Source organism: Astatotilapia calliptera, chromosome 12 (assembly GCF_964374335.1).
Source record: "Astatotilapia calliptera chromosome 12, fAstCal68.1, whole genome shotgun sequence".
NCBI lineage: Eukaryota > Metazoa > Chordata > Actinopteri > Cichliformes > Cichlidae > Astatotilapia > Astatotilapia calliptera.
In genome coordinates, this window is record NC_137433.1 from 27,540,615 (window position 1) to 27,558,514 (window position 17,900).

The following is a 17,900-nucleotide window of genomic DNA, read 5'->3' on the forward strand; positions in this document are numbered from 1 at the left end:
TACCTGATGGCCTCTCTGATGAGATGAGGGTCAAGGAAAGTAAGGGCTCATTTGTAAAATCCCAGTTACAGCAGTGTGCGTGCGCGCGTGCCAGGCCCGGGACCACCTAAGAGGGAAGGCGGTAGGCGCCCTGAGATCAGCGCAGAGACAACTGGCAGCAGACTTTGAACCTGATCATATTCCGATTCGCATTGACAAAAGCGGCGGCGGGGGGGGGGGGGGGGGGGGGGTCGAAGGAGGACCTGCATCTTTATTGTGTCATCAAAATTACCAGTGACAGTTTGCGTCCTCGGCCCGGAGCAGAGCAGAATACAGAATACCAGTTAATCTTATTGACATTCCCAATAACCTCTTTGTGTTTTTTTCCTGTGTCGACACTATTAATAGCCCCCAAGATTTCTCTTTCTCCAACGCGCATTCCACTGCGTAAAAATAGAAATACAGTTGTCCATAACTGGCACCCATTGACACAATAGCTCCCGTTCCATAGACGTAGCTCCTCCCTATGCATGTGTGAGAGAGAGTGTGTGTGTAGCGGGTGGGTGACAGCTGGGCTTGCTGCGCTCCGCTTCAGTCTGGTAAGAAGCTTCATCTCCAAATAGGATGACCGTCGGCTTTTGTGGAAGGGACTGCGTTCAGCTCCGTAGCTAGTTCTGGGACACCCGGTTGTTTGTGTTCGTACAGTTTACCTGAGGGAAGTTTACGAGGCAAAGCGTCCTTTTTTGTCACTAGTGTGGATTTCCGATGGATATTCCGATTTGAGTGGTGTGATTTGAGCGCGGCATGTAACAAAAAGAAGCGCATGAGAAAAGTAGCGCTCGTATTGTTATCCTAAAGCGAGCACCATCTGAACTGCTTTGAGGGACACATCTCATGGATTACTAAAAGGCAGAGCTGTGTAACCACTCCGAGGGATATCCATTCATGAGCTGAAGGTGAGATTTCTTTGTTTACGTCTAACTTCATGCGCTCATAGCCCGTACCAGCCTTTCTCAAACCCCGGAGGCTTGTTTTCTGTGCAGCCAGGCTACCGGGCGACAAGTGCACCAGCTTCGCGCGGTAACCGTATCAACTTAGTATGTTTTCGGGTATTTACAAAAGCATTTTTATTAAATGTGTGAATCAGAATGTGTACATTTTACATTCATATAAGAACTGTGATCCTTTTCCGCAAGAAAAATACCATCTGGTGATTTAAACAGATCATAATTTCGTGCGTAATCCCTCCTATGCTGTTTGTTCATATAGTAGAAAGAAGTGTAAGTCTCGTAGGACCTATTTTGGATCAAACTAGTGCGTCTAAACACGAGAAAAAACAATACCAGTGTATAATTTCAAAATATGAAAATAAGGAGGGGAAACGTGTTTGTAGGAACTTGCTGGAGTGGACCGACTGTAGTCCTCCCGCCCCATGACTTCACAGTGCTTACTTTCAAACTACAGCCATTAAACACACTTATTAAGATATTAATGTTAATGTTATGAAAACGCATAATACTCGAGTCCTCGCTTCATTATTACAGTGCATGACGGGATTTTCATTTGCAATTTATTTCCACATTACGTGGAGTAAATGTATCTGTATTTAAAGCAGATATTCATAGGGTGGACTAATTTTGTTAACAATCTTTCTACTTCACAGTATTTCTACAAAACTCTTGATTGAATCACAGGGATGTGATGTGAATTAATCATTTTACATTCATGTTTTTATTGCGAAGTGAGCTACTCTGCGGGCTGAGACTTTCTTCCTCTCTCTCGCTTTCTGCGTGTGTTTCATACACACAGAGGGACAGGCACACTGGTTAGGGTGTGTTCAGCCACCAGGTGATGGAGTGGTCACTGTTACTCTTTTCCAAAAGATCAGTCAAATGTTTCTAATATTGACCAGGGGCGCAGGTTGAGAAGTGGATTAGCCAGTAGAAGAAGTGCTTCTGCACATTATTTCTATTTATTTATCAAGCCTGGAGGAGAGATAGAGGCCTCACAAACCACATCCAACACAAGTGCCAACACCCAGTTACTCTGTGATTGCCCCTCTCTTCCCTTCCCTTCTCCTCTCCTCTCCTCGATTTCCCCAGAGGCACTGGGAATAGCTGGAAAAGGAATTTTCAAACTCTGAATGTAGGTTATAGATTAGAAAGTGTGCAAGTGAGCTGATAGAAATGGGTGAATCCAAGCACTTTTGAATGCAGACCGCAAAATATGCATCATGTCAACTGTTTTCCAGATGCACCACATGGTGTATCAGCCTTTTTTTTCTAAGTGGAAAAAGAAAAAAAAACTTTACACCAGCTCTGAGAGGAAAGGGTGTTGTAGTTCATGTTTTCCCTGAAATGCCTGGAAATATTTGGGGCTCCTCTGTGTTTTTTCACGTGTGACCTTATGTTTTTTTGCTGTCAGCATACACACTGTGCTGGGTATTACACACAGATCTTAAATGGGGAAAGAGCAAAAATGTTTTAACATGTTACCTCTTCTCCTCCTACAACATTAGCCTGGAGGCATTGAAAAATCCTGGAGGCATTTTTTTTTCTTAAGATGTTGCACAGCCCGCAAGTCCCACCATATTGCCTCACGCAGCATACAGCACCACCAATAAGAGTGCTAATCCTACTATTAGCACTTTATATTTTGACATGTTGGTTGTGCTGACACATGAATTACAGCATGATTACCTTAGTGACAACAGTCTGCCTGTTGTCCTCCTGAAAAAAACCCCCAGAATAAAGCAGGGCGACCAGAGTTGCTGCTTGTATTTGGAGCAATGCTCTGTGGAGCGTTTGATCCGCCGATCCCCTAACAATAGCAACGGGGATGGCATTGTGTGTGACTGATGTGCATTTGTCACACTGTATGTGTGCGCGCGTGAGTGTGTGAGACAGAGAGAGGAAGAGAGAAGCAGAAATAGAAAGAGCGAGACAGAGTTTGTATTTACCTATGCCAGTTAAGGACAGATGCAGATGTTGCTTTAATACAGTGGGTCTGAATAATTGATAAAGAGCTTTGCTCCTGTTCAAATGAATTGGCCCTCTATTATAAACAGCCACAACAGTCAGCCACTGTTAACTGCTGGTCCTCATTCAGTCAGTGTCAATAGTCTGCATTCAATAGTGTGTGTATTTATGCATATTTAATAAAAGCCATGTTTTATTGATGCACATCCTTGGTGTGTGGGCTTTTTTTTTTTTTTTTTTTTTAGAAACAATTAGACTACAAGAAAGCATCAAACGCATCTTAGTCATCTGAATGTGATTTATTGATGCTTACCCCATTTTCAGCTTCCACGTCTTTCTAAATTGCCGCCGCCTCAGTTGCACTACCGTAACACTAAATAACAAACCTCTAGTAACAGAACAAAGCCGGAGAAAGAGCGTAATCCCGGCTTTGTGGATGTGCTTTTAACACATTTTGTTTTAGAAACGCGGGTCAGCTCAATCAAAGAAGCTTGGGTTTGAACTTTTGCATCACAGATGTTATGGCACAGTGTCTGTTTTTGGCTGGCTCTCTTTTCAGATTCAGTGGGAGTCTGCTGTGATTCAGAAGGTAAAAGAAAAACAAGCAGGAAGATATCCTAACCTGCTACAACAAATTATACAACTGCTCTATATAAACATTATTTTGTACTTAACCTTCTGCTGCTCCGTCGCACTTTTTTTGTTGGCAATGAGTTCTGTGATTATTTGATAACTACATCATTTTATCTGAAAAAAAAATGTTGACAGAGATATAAAATATATTAGACCTATGCTGAGATTTGCATCCACCCTTTTGTTTAACTTATATTTGTGATTCCTTAATAAAAAAAAGTTTATTTACTCATTATACACCATACAGCCTTCTTTTACTGGAACATGTTGCTCATTGTTTATATGAGATGATAAATGGTATTCACTGTACTACAGGCACTTGATATAGAGTCCTGTATGCTCCATTCACAGCATGGCTCATTGAGAATGTAATCACTAATCACTAGCTTCTGCGCGTTGTTCTTGTTCTCGCTGTCTTTCACACATTCACACACACACACACACACACACACACACACACACACACACACACACACACACACACACACACGCATGCATGGATTCAATGTGTTGTTCTAACTGGCTGCTTTCTCCCACTTAGCCTTAACCCTTGTGGCTCCATAAAAAATGACTCTACAGTGCGTCCACAGAATTAACCATCCATGTGTTAAACACTCTTCATACTCATTACATTAGCATAATTGATTGAGCGTGTTGTAAACTGCATGCCAAAAAAGCCAGAGGCATGAAGGACCAGGCAAGCAGTGCCTGTTGGTGTTTTGGCTGTTGGTCCTTGGCAATGCTTTGTTGTTGGAAATTAAGTGAATTAGAAAGTGATAGCCAGCTCATCTAGGACAAGACTGAGAGAAGCCAAACTTTGCCGTGCGTGCTAGATGAAAACCCATCCACTGAAACATTTCAAATCAGCTTAAATTGTGCACTTTCTCTTCATATTATTATTTTAAGCACTTAGTGTATGCTACATTAACATGTGGTAATACCTTTGTCACAGCTGGGTTTGGTTGCCTGTCATTACTCAGATGGAATGGAAAGGAAATACATTTGCAGGGATAATCCAAAAACAGCAGGGCTTTGTGTGATTGCCTGGGAGATGGATGAATGAGTGGCCTTGAAAACAACCAAGTCTTGCGCTACAGACCAGATGATGTAAATCACGGCACACAGTGTTAAAATATGATGTCCTAGTTCCCGTCCTGCTGTTGTGCTTCTGCAGGTAAGAGAAGCCAGCTGTGAGTCATGGACACATCCACAGTCTTTTAAGACTCATTAGGGCTGCATCCGCTACTGTGGTTGTGGTTATTTCTGTGGTTAGTTTGCTTGTTGGGAGCCAATAAGAAAGGTTGTGTGTCATGTGGATGTTAAGCATCAGAAAAACCCCTGCTTACTGCCTCTTAATTTGCTTATGTGTCTGTGTCTCTGTGTAGTGCCTAAGTCAGACCCTTTTCCGTGCGTATAGTACCACAAAGCACAGAGGGTGGCTAATGGCGAGGGGGGGTTTGAGTGTGCTCTCATTGTGTGTACTCTCTGCGTCTGTGTGTGCGTGTTTGCGTGGCGTTGTTCGAGTGCATCTGTCCCTCCTCCCCAGGCCCCAGCGATTGGCACTGCATCTCTCATCTATTAATCATAGAGAGCGCTTGCTCTCTCATTCCGTTGCCATAGTTTCAGGACCTGAGACAGTGTTGGGGTGCGTTACTGCCTAGAGAGAGGAAAAGTGAGAGAAAGAAGGGGAGGAGAGAGGAGGAAAGGAAAGGAAGGAGGTGTGACTAAGGAGGAAAAGAGGAAATTATATAAAGAGTGTAGTGTGGGGAAGACTGAACAATTGAAAGAGAGCAGAGGAGGGAAGAGGGGAAGTGACTGAAAGAGCAATGCCAGGATAACGCACCGAGCAGGTCCTCACGCTGTGGGTGAGAGTGCTTCAAGAACCAAAATGGATTCCATTTTTATCTCAGCAGTAAATCCTCTATCTCCTCTCTCTTTCACACACATACGTACATAAACTCTTTCCATCTCTCTGCTTTCTCCTTCCTAAAGAGAGCAGAAGAATATTTTCACAGTAGGCGTCATCTTGTGAATAGCAGGCTCATGGGGCTGGTGCATCTCCAGTGTGTTACAGTACATTGAACTGCTGCTATTTCACCTTGCTTTACAATGGAAAAATCCTTCCACTAAGCTGAAATGGAAGATGGGCAAGGGTCGCCTGTTTCATGCTCAGTTGGTTGTTTTGATGGCAAATCATGCTGAATTCATGTGTTATTCCATGATGGATTAGTCCATAAATCGACCACTATGGAAATTTCCAAGGCAGGGAATACCTCATGCTATCAGCTCTTGTTTCTCAGTCTCTTAGCATTTTATCATCTGCCTATCTCGTTGCTTTTTTTTCTTTTTTTTTCAGCCCTGTTCTCCTTCTCTCCATATTTATATTTGCTTCCTTTCACGCAGAAGGAAAACATGAACATGTGCCGGTACTTTCACAGAAGGACTTCTTGTTTTGGCTGTAGGCTTTGTACCTCCCATATGACCTCATAATCTCATCTGGGTCTTTTAATGGCTAACCATGCACTAATGTGGTGGTTGTATTATCGCCTTGTCTCATCACATCATTCCCTGCTTGTGAGTATTTCCAGTGGGGGCTTCTGGGAGTGCAGTCCACTGGCAGCACTGTAATCATGGGATTCTCACTGCACAACCACCTTTCACTCAAATGCGTGTACACAATTACACACAAATTCACTCATACGCACACAAGGCGCATTTTTAGTGCACACAAATTCATGCGTCAGGGCAGTTTCTTTCATGTCAGTAAGATTGAAGAGGGATAAAGAAAGCTTGTCATTGTTACAGTGGTGCACGTAATGGGTGCTAGTGGGCAGAAACTCAAGAATACCTGATTGTACAGCACACTCTGTAATTCTCCCTTCACTGTGTATGGACTTTCTGCTGGGGAATTACTATTAGGGGACATAGGGACAAAGGAAGAAGTGAGAGGGTGTGTTTGCTCTTTGTACTGATGGCAGTGAGGTGCTTTTGTGCTTTTGAAGTAATGGGATTGCAGGTGACATCATAGTGCTCGCATTCTCAGGTGCAGCAGGTGAATTAATCCAGGTGGGGGAGGGGTTAAAGGTTGAGTGTGTGTGTGTGCAGATTTTATAGCTCTGTGAGTAGCTGTGCAAACAGACATGCACGGTTGTGCACGTGTTGATATACATGTATGTGTATCACTTGTCAAAGTAGAGGAAAGCCAGTGTGTAAGGTGATCGGTATGCTCAAGGCAGAGCAGCAGTCACTCTTCCAGAGGCTATAAGCCTCGCTGAATGTGGGAGGAGCAGTTGTCTCTGAAAGCCGAACTGCTGGTTTAGATACGCGAGCCAAACAGGACTTGACGGATTTCGTTTATGATCCACGTTTCTGGATTTTTTTTTTCCCTCCACAGCAATATTTCTGTTTAAATTATCTGCCGTTCGATAATCTAATGTTGCTTGCTGTGATACAAGCAAGCATTAGCTTGCTCTGAGCTGGGCAAGCTTATACTTAAGCAACCTTTAATTGATATCCGAGTCAGCATGTGATTTGTAACAACCATCCCAAACTCATCTGATTCACTGATGATGATCATAGAGTTCTTGTAATTGGTCCCGGGTTCATATTAATTATTTACAGTGGTCTCTAGAGTTCTAGGCACATAAACATGAACGGTATTAAGAAAGGAGTTTTACATCTGGTCATATGCGAGCAATCAGAATCAAGGAGTAGATTTAGTTGCTAACATGAAAAACCTTACCCAACCAGTATTATCTTAGTTTATATTCACAGTGTTTCTTATTAGAGGTAGAAAAATCCAGACTCTGTGTGCTTCTTCAGCATTTGTCTCAACCCTTGTTAAAAAATCTGTCTTCCCCTGGTCACAGTGGCTGGTAGACTACAAGTGATTCCCCTGAGGGTCCTCTATTTCAGAATCCAATCAGGCAGAACTCCGAACAATATTACCTCTGTGTGTGTGTGTACATTTATTACATAGTTAATGAACAAATTGCAGCCATGTGGCAAGCTCTGGTGGCGTGGCTGGCTAACAAAAAAAAAGCAACACCGAAAGCACGTGCACGCACGCACACACACACACACACACGACTCACCACAAGGCTCACAATGTTCTTGGCCTGTCTGTCCATCAGCTCATGCAGAGCGCTGGGCTGGGAGTACTTATCATCACTATGCTGAGTGGAGGCCTTACAAAGGCGTACACACACACACACACACACACACACACACACACACACACACACACACACACACACACACACACACACACACACACACACACACACACACACACACACACATTCATGCATGCAGTTCAGTCAGCTCAGGGAAACTGCTTGGTATAGTCAGGGCTCCTGTAATGATTAAATGTATGGTGTGACAGCAGCCTGAGCTTAGGAAACTAAACAGATAGGCAAACAGGGTGACTAGCAGGCAGGTAGGCAGCTAGAAAGGCAACTGTATCTCCAGTTGAATATATTTAAATAGCTGCCATAATAGTGTTTACAGGTAATGTTTTTACAATCCAGGAAACGTAAATCCTTATACAGCAGAAAAGTCACAGGAAGGAGGCCGGGGTAAATGGTGCAGAATGCAGGACTTCGACATAAACACCAGTAAACCGATTCCTAATCCCACGTGTTGTTAGGTTCCTGAAACACTTGGTCAAAAGAAAAATTGTTGTTTTGGTTTAGTTAAAAATCCGAAGCTTTGTCCATTTATACTCGAAGCCAGCTGAAGGCCAATTTATGGTCCCGCGTTGGTGTCTGTTTTTGTAGCTTCCCACCTACGCAGGGAGATGGATTATGGGAATTCACACAACGTGGAGGCTCGCGTACAGTCCTTCAACGAGCAAACACCGTGTCGCCCCTGGGCGATGACGCTACATGTAGGTCAAATGATGATTGGTTGAAAGGTTGGCTTAACCAGGAAAGCGAATTAACACAGTACACCGCAAGAAGGAGAAGCGGGAGAAACAATGGAGCACGAAGAAGTACATAGGAGAAGCACAGACAGTAGCTGCAGGGGATCATTTTAATTATTTTTACACTCAGTTTCACCCACCTAAAACAAAGTTCTTTATAACCTTTGACTTTGGTGTTTCTAGCAGCAAAGAACAAAAAACAGTGCACGCATAAAAATAGAGAATTCTGCATTTCCAGTTGTTAAACATATTTTTGACTCTGCCCCCAAATGGCAGCAGATAGCCAAGCTTAGCAAAAATACGACAAACAGGGAAAACCAGTAGGCATGTTTCAATTACAGTGAAACTTAAAATAAAATAGAGAAATTACACATAGTTTTGTAGCAGTTTCCCAATGTAACTCAATCATTGTAAGTTGCTCACAAAATGTATTTGTTAGTGCTAATTAGTGACATAAACGTAATGTATAGACAGCAAACTTGAGCTGGGAAAATAAACAAGACTGTCAGATAGACAGTTATGCTAGGGGCATGCAGGAATGCAGACTTAGAGATAACTGGGACATTTAAAAAGACAGGTACAGAGGAAGACAGCCTGTCAAAGAGGGTAATAGAAAGAGTCTGGACAGTTAGGAAGGGAGGCAGTGAAGCTTTGAGGCACAGCAAAGAAACCAATGCATCTCCTTTTCAAAATGAATTCTCGTGAAAAGAAATAATATTTCATCCTGCCCCATCCATCCCCCTTTAATCTGGACAAAAGGTGCTCTGTATGTGGGCAGGTAATCAGGCAAGCAGGTTGATAGGCAGGAAGACAGACAAGCTGTGAGGCAGGAGAAGAGAATTTGTGCCTTGCATGATAATATATTCATTCATCCCCCACTCTGATAATGTTCACAGCATGCTTGGGTTGATTCATTCATCACAGCCTACTGGGGGCCTTTTTACGTTATTTGTTAAAAAGCTTTGCTTTTCTAAACCTGTTAAGGTTTGCTGACTGGATTATTCTGGAGGTGAATGCTTCTGGGCTTGTGAAGGTGGGTAAGGCTATAGTGCATGTATTGGAACTAGTGTCTTGTTTGTGTAGGTATGCACTCTTGCATAAATTGGTGTGTGTCGAGACTGAGAAATGTGCAGCGAGGCTTATTTTGGTCTCTGAGTTTGGTTTGATTGGGCAGTGCAGCAGCTGCATACAGAAACGCTGTATCTTTTGATGTGCTCCCATCCTCAGCTAATCTTGGACCTTCTCATCTGTTTCTCTGATGGTTTTCTGTACTTTCTGTGGGATCTGTTTAACTTCATCCCAATAACCAAGACATTTTCTGTCTATTGATTATGGTATTATACAGCAGTTGAACCCTTGATTATTTAATTGGGTTTGGAATCAGAGTGAGGAGTGATGGCTACGTGCCGAGCTCCTCTGAAGAGAATTTGATGAGTCAACGCTGGTCAGGCTTTATCACAGAGAATTATTTCTGTTTCGGGTAGATTATTACAATCTGTGCATTTTCTCAATATCAAATCTTGTTTGCATAAAGGCTTTTAACTGTTCTCAGCTGGTTGACAGGTAGGAAAAACAGAAGACAGCTAATTCATTAGTCAACCACTTCAGTTTCTCTCTCCCTCGTGTCTTTTTTCCTTCTGCAGGTTTTTGTCATGGTACATGTGAGCTAAGCCTAGATGGACAAGATATCCTAATTTTACCTGGTCTAGTAATGCTAGCCCGGTAACTAGATAGGAACACTGGGAGGAAGGTGATGCTGTGTAGACGCACTATCAGTTAATCATTTACAAGGTTTCGGAGGGTTTTACTGATGAAGGAAGTTTTTTTTCCCTTCTTCTTCCTTAAGTAAATTATTTTTGTGTTTTAAAAAAAAAATCAAATTTATAACAGAAAGTTATTTCTTTTTAGCTGGTTCCCACCTTTTAAATGTGTATTGAAGGGTTTAAAACATTTTAGAAGATTATTGTTTTGGTTCCTCTTTGGCTGACTTATTCCAAAAACTAGTTTTGCTCTTGTCTGAGTGTTTTCACAAAGGAAATCCACGGCTTTGCTACCTGGTCTTCATCTTGAGAGTTTACACTGCAAAATTACATTAGATTACATCACCACCCATGACAACAAAGAAATCAAACAGCAAGAAAAGGCAGTGTGATGAGTCTGTGGAGGTGTGGCTCTGACCTAGATAAGATTGGGAGTTTGGAGCATTGAGCTGATCCCGTGGTGTAGGCCTATTGTTGTCATTCAGTCTGTACCTGACTTTGATCTCCATCCTTCCCCCGTGCCACACTGGATTTGCTTCTCTGTTCAGTCCTGTGAGGTGCAGTCATCCAGGGCCAGTTGAATCCCCTCTAGCAGACTGGTTGATTGTTGCAGACTCTATCTAGAACAAACAGCGTTTTATGCAGCCAGCTGATAAGATGGGACATGGTGGTGTGTTCGCTCTGGCGCCGCTGCAAGCGTCATTTGTTTCACACATTAACAGGTGAAGGACTTAGTGTGTGCTTACAACTATGATGGTGTATGTGAGTGTGTACTTTGCGTTAGTCAAGCTATGTAACCCTGGCTGACCCACACTGTGGTAATTTAACAGTCACAGATAGCACAAACCCTGTGAAGAATGAGGATGTGGTTACCAGTAATTGCCGTAGCTTAAGTATATTGCCATATGCTTTATATGCACAGTGGTTCATGTGCTTCTTACGCACACATGACACCATGCACATAAGTATGCACAAATATAATCATGTGAGCTCAGGACCCCGTGACAGCGGAGCAATTAAATGACAGCCTTAAATACATCCAATAGGAGAATTCAGTATTTATGGCTACTGCGAAGTGTGCTTCAAGCTGCACATGTTTAGAGTAACATTATACATATGCGATGCAGTTTCGCTTGCCATTTTAGCAACACTTACATTTGTGATATTTAAAATAATACCACTCACAACTCATCCATCCATAGTGTAACCTGCTCAAACTGTTTGTCTTTTAATGCTTGAATAGTTAATATTTTATTCTGGTTCTGATTACAGAGGTCAGACCACTGCAGAGTTTCACTTATTTTCACTTCCACTTTACATCAGCATCTTTCACTTCACACCAGGCTTGTTCAGGGCAATTGTCTGTAAGAAGCTGCCTACACGACCTTAATTACCTGGGGAGGCTGTATTTCTTACCTCCACCACTTGCATAATAAGGCATGACTGTCTGTTTGAGTGCTCTCGTTTCCTGTCCCGCCCTTGAGGCATTCAGATAGTTATTCCATCATCACGGTGATTTCCATGCCTGTAACTCTGGGCTAATTACTTATAGTAAATACTGCCTGGGTTGTGACTACAGCGTCAACTGGAGCGGTGAGCACAGGGGAGGTACTTTTCATTAATTAATTGTTATTTGGAATCCTCTGTGAATGATTGGAGTCAGTTTGACACAACACAGGAAGAGAGGCGCTATTTTTATCCAAAGTACCTTACTGGATAGCAACAGAGTGGATTTTTGAACATGTCTGAATCAGTTGCAGCCACACAGAGGTACTGTGTAAACTTTAGTTAGGTGCTACGATTTAGTGGCTAAGCTTCAGTCAATTTAGGGTAACCAAGTGTCTCTTACTCTGTTCTGACTTAGCAATTTCTCATCTGCTTTTCATCCTTAATTCCTCGTGCCACTATACTGAGATTAAATAAAGATTGTGGTTGGGGGAAATATTGATTTTAGTGGCTAGAATGTTAGCCGATTCTCAAGAGCTTTTTATAGCCATTAGCAATGGTTATTCGTTCCCTGGGATGCATTGTGTTACATCTAACGAGAGTGTAGAAGCGGATGGCAAGATTGTAATCAATAGAAGCATTAATACTGTTTGCCCTGTGTGCCTTTCCTCCTCACACGGATGACCGCTGTCTTCCTCTTTTCGGTGAAACCACTGCTATCATGAGTTCAGCTCATGGGTCAAATATGCTGCAGTCACCATATGATGTGCTCATAAGAGTGCACCAATAAAACCGTAGTGGAAAGGTTAGTCATAGGAAACAGCTTGCTGACTACAGTAGGCCTGCCATATGCCTCAAGTAAACAGAGCTAAAAGGAGATATTATTCACAGTGGGACCTAATGAGGAGCTGAATGTAGAAAAAACGGGGGACCTGACAAGTGTTGAGGCTTTGGTTACCCTTTTAACTGATAACTATCTCTCAAATGGACAGAGAGACGAGCGCACCTGTACTGCAGACATTTGTATAAGAGAACAAATAGTGTATTTTATTACCTGGCAGATGATGGAACTTTATCCGCCTCTGAGGGGTTTTAAGGTGGAGTTTGATGAACAAACATGTGTGAGCGATAACAAGCTTTTGACAAGCTTTTATGGGATTATGACCCTTATCTGGAAATTCTAGAAGACCTCTATAAAATAATATACACGGTCAGGCTCAAGCACGCAGGTACGTGCACAGAGGTATCCAAAGAAACACACTTTGCCTCAAGTTAAAGGCATGCGATTCGATGGGCTGGGTTACCTGTCCGGTATCTGCTATCCAGGTTTTGGGCTGGATTCTGTGTATCAAGTGACGGTGGGTCAGATATGCACTGGGAGTCAGATGACTTTGTGGTCAGACGAAGATCTGATCCATGAGAAGGTGGATTCTCTGACTCGGGTTTTCTTTGTTTTCCTAGTGTCAGGTGCCTGCTGGAGACCACAATTTAATGATGAAGGAAGGAGTCAGCTGGGATGTATGAGCTTAAACTGAAAGAATTAAAGGGTTAATCTATTAGGCAATCCACTAAAAATTAATTAACAACTACAGTGATAGTCAATTAATCATTTGAGCCATTTAGTGCAACCATTGCTGCTTCCAGGATCTCACTTATGAGTAGGTGGGTTTTTTTGTCATGCACTGCTGAGTATTTGTTATAAATCAAACTATTCAATTAGAACACTGTGAGTTCTGGAAGAAGTTGTGTGTTTTTTACTGGTGACATGTGGAGAGTCCAGACCTCCCACCCCGAGACCCTGAAGTGGATAAACGGTTAAGAAAATAAATATGTGTTCCTTTTTTTAACTTCTTCTGATGACAATAAAATAATCTATTATTAACAGAAACAATATGGTGTATCAAATTGTTTTCATCATAGAATTACATTAATCATTACATTGATTGAGATACTTTTTAAAAATATGTACTGGCCACTCATAGTACAGTGGTGTTATATAAAATATAATCAATCCAATGTTTTAGTCAGAGAGAGAGAGAGATAATAGCGAATCTCTCACACTTAACACAAATGCTAGATCTCTCTGGCTTGATTGTTTTTGGCAGCATCATTTCCTACAACTCAACTGGGAGCACTAAAACAAGGTATGGTACAATATTGCTGCATAATATAACACTTTGTCACGCCATCTGCTGTTTCCAATTTCTTTGAATTACAATATGTTCACGAATACGAACATCAGAGTGAGGCCAAACTAAGAACACAGAGTCACGGTTTGTAACAGCGTGAGTATTTCTGCAATTACAATTTTTGGCAGTGTGGTGAATTTAGCATTTTTCCCCCCTCTTTGTGATGTGGAGAAAAGACATGTCACTGTGATGTAAGTAGATCTGATTGCAGGGTGTGCTCTGCGTTTCCTGTTGAAGCATATTATAGATCTGGTTTGCTACGTTCAAGCAGAGAAGAACATTAAGTGTTCACTTGAACCCATCTGATTGTGCTCCTGCCCACCCACCCTGCAGCCTGAGGATGTAAGCTATAAGCTGCAGTGGTGGATCACAAAGAGCCATTGAACAAAACTTCCTCCCCTAACCAGATCAAATATATAGATAAGACAAACAAACTCGTGTCGGGTGCCCAGCCAATTCATCTGATATTTCCCCCGTCTCCGTTTCAGTCAGTATGGCTGCTCTTGAATGTAGCAGGTTTGTTGTGTTAGCCTTTAAGGTGTAGAGATGCACAGGAAAGTATCAGGTCACGAGAAAAGCGGATCTACCTGCCTGCAGGTAGATTGAGAAATATTACTCGCAAGTACAGTTTGTCCTTGTACACATACAGATATTTTGGCCAGGTAAAACAAGCCAGGACAATTTAATGACACCTTTCATAGCAAGTGCCGTCCCGGAGTTGCATTGCAGTGCAATCGGACAATGAAAACGTATCGGTTTCATTCGTTTTTGTTCCCGTTGCTGTCTGCCTTGTTTGTGTCTCTTAAGCTACTGTCGTTGGCTCACAGAAGCGGCTCCGTTCTTGCTATTTAGTCTCTACAAACCTGTTGTCAGTACAACGCAAACTGTTGTGCATAAGGAATTTTCTCCAAGAAAAAGTCAGACTTCCACTGAGCTGCGGTAAACTGCAGTTTAAATTAGATCTGTGTTGTAGTGTGAACTTTTCTATTTTAGTCTGAAAATATCGAAAAAGGAGGAGAACGTTTTCATCCTTCTTAAAGATGTCAGCTGTTGACATGCTGTACTCTTTGTGTGAGGAGGTGGACGAGGGGAAGAGAAATAGATCTGTCTTTGCTGGAGGTTGGCTTCTCAAGTGCACAGTATGGCACTCTCATAGTTGAAAGCGTGTGCATGTTTTTGTGTGAACATGTGTGCAAGTGTGTGTACATCAAAGTTTTCATTTCATGTTCCGTGTTCTCTGTACTTATGCCCATACCCTGCTGTGAGCTCGTGTGTACTTTACGTGTGCGTGTGCGTGTGTGTGTGTGTGTGTGTGTGTGTGTGTGAGCGTCTTTGCTGCTGACCCCTCATGAGCTGAATATTGCAATGCTGGGAAGGCAGAGCCAGGCAGACCAGGCTAGAGCACCAGAGGCGAAACAGGGCAGACAGCCTGCACACAGACCCTTCTTTATACCCCATTAATAACACAATTCTACGAAGGACAGCCTGAGGCCACAGAAGGTCTGTCAAGGTAGTTCATTGTGTGGTAGGAAGTGAGTTGTTCATATGGTAATAGCTGCTGAAGCGGGTCCCTTCAAAGCCCGTTTGTTTTACTGAAAGTTGTAGTCACTCACTGAGTGGGACTGGATGGAATGTGACAGGGTGCACTGCTGTTTAGTTACTGTAGCTTAATTGACCCTGAGAAAGGCGAGTGAAGGCGGAGGGGGAGGGTGGAGGAGGCTGGGAGAAGACTGAGTGCAGAAAGGAACAGAGGAAGAGGGAGGAGAAAGAAATGGACAGGGCAGTAGGGGGCAAAAACTGAGAACAGATAGAGAAAGGGAAAAAAATGAAAAGAAACAGAAAGAGAGAGAGAAAGAAAGAATGCTACTTCTGCCATAATGAAGCTCTCCAATGGAATCTGTTTAGTCGACAGGAAAAGTCTTATTGGTGAACGCGCAAGTCCCTTTTTCTAATGAGCCGGCTTGTCTAGAATGATCATCTTTCTAATTATATACTTCATTCTTATTTATGGTTTGTTTATTTATCGGATGCTGATCCGCTGTTTCATTTTCTGGGTCAGGGAAAAGCTGAGTCTTGTCTTTTCTCATTAGGCTACATTAAGGAAACGGTCAAAAAGATGCTGTGCCCCTGCAGGGAAGCGGATGTGAACGTTTTTGCAAAACAGCAATATCGTCACCAATGTGAGATAATGCTAATGTCTACACCAAAAGTGAGAAAAGCCTTTATGTCTTCGAGTGGAAACTTGGCTCACACACAGCAATCAATATTAAGAAAAGTAGAAGGGACAAAAAAGTATAAAAACAACAGTTGATGCAAAATATATGTATATATATATATATATATATATAGAGAGAGAGAGAGACAGAGAGTGAGAAGTACAGTGCTGCATGAGTAAAGCGCTGTTAGAGACATTGTGGTTCAAACAAGAGTGAAGATATGCTGCAAACTGCCATCAAGTTACCAGGTAAAAACATTCTCACCACAAACGGTCTCCTCAGTTTATCTTCTTCAGCTGAGGAAACCATTAATGAACAAAACATTGTAGCTTTAAAGCAGAGCTAAGAACAAGAGAGGGTGAACATCTGTGCTGGATGTACGTATGTGTGCCTGTGCCACCGGATACTTCTCAAAGTAGTAATGGCCCGTATCAGATTGCTTCAGATTTTCTTTCTTTTTTTTTTTTTTTTTAAATCTGGAGTCATTAAAGTTCTTTAAAAAAAAAAAAAGTCCATACCATATGTGTTAATCTTATTCTAATGTCTGCTGTAGAACTGTTGTCCCTTCAGAAGAGGAGTCTTTAATAATACAAGAAAAAGTCTTAAACTGTGTGTGTGTGTGTGTGTGTGTGTGGGTGTGTGTGTGGGTGTGTGTGCGTGCATGCACGCGTGCGTGCGTGTGTGTTTGACTGTTTGACATTTGCCTGAAGCCATTACTAGGTAGGTCTAATCTGACAGATATGATGGATGATTACTCAGACATAGCACACATGCTCTAACAGTACACACACGAACCTGTTGTGCATGAGCTACATTGTCACCTTTCTCTCTGGTTTTATACTCAAAACTCTAATTAGAAAAATAAAATAAAAAATATTGGCCAAGGCTCCAGACAGAGACAGAAAAAGTCAGAAAAAAGCTCCTGTCCCACTTTTCTATCTCGTCCGTATGAAATCTGTCTTCTGTTTCTACTCTCCGGAGGTCATGAGCTAATCAAAAATGTACAGACCTCGGCAGACCTTGGTCAGCCTCTCCATTATTTGGGTTAAAGCTGAGCTCCAATCGGTAGAACTATTTTAAGGCATCGGCTGCTGCTCGCCCTGTACTTCCTATCGCGCTCTCTGTGGAAACACGGAGTCATTGATCTATTGCCTAGCAGCCCTCCTGCACTTCCCCCCCTCTCAGTGAGAACCCACAAAGCAGCTTTCACCTTCAGATGGCATACCGGCTATACTGTAAGGTAATGAAATACCATTGTGGAAGAAGACCAGGTGAAAATGCTTTAAGTGACACTGTCACCTTTACATGACAAAGACCTGAGCCTCAGCAGAGGTTTCTGTTTTGTGTTTGGTACACCGCAACTGTGAATTGTAATTCATAAATTACAGTCTCTGTGACACTTGCCCTGTGTAACATTTGAGAATATAAAAGTATTCCTCAGGTATGGGAACTGAAACAAAGATAAAATGCTGCCTGACTCTCCAGCCAAGCATTAAATAGCCTGGCGGAGCACTATTGCTGATGATGATGAACAAAGAGCCCATGCGCCTCACTTGGAGAGCATTCTCTGTTTCTGTTTTGCTGTTCAGAGCAGAGCCTAGTTTTTTATTTATTTATGTATTTTTTATTAAATGACTTTTTGGAGAGGATCATTTAACTGAAGCATGACCTTGTACATGTTTTTATTCAATAAACCTCTACAGCACATAAGATTTAAACTTCTTTCTATGGAAAATTTATGATGCAATTTCATGATGTTTTAGGAAAGACTGCTA

At 42.2% G+C, this 17,900-nt stretch overlaps 1 protein-coding gene across 3 annotated transcripts in view; it reads left to right on the forward strand.

Moving 5' to 3' along the window:
- Positions 1 to 517: 517 nt before the first annotated feature.
- Positions 518 to 17,900, forward strand: part of sema6a (sema domain, transmembrane domain (TM), and cytoplasmic domain, (semaphorin) 6A) — a 101,250-nt gene continuing 83,867 nt past the window's right edge. For all 3 annotated transcript variants that reach the window (XM_026188312.2, XM_026188314.2, XM_026188315.2), the window contains exon 1: positions 518 to 935. The gene's annotated coding sequence lies outside the window, so the exon portion shown is untranslated. The remainder of the gene's footprint in view (positions 936 to 17,900) is intronic.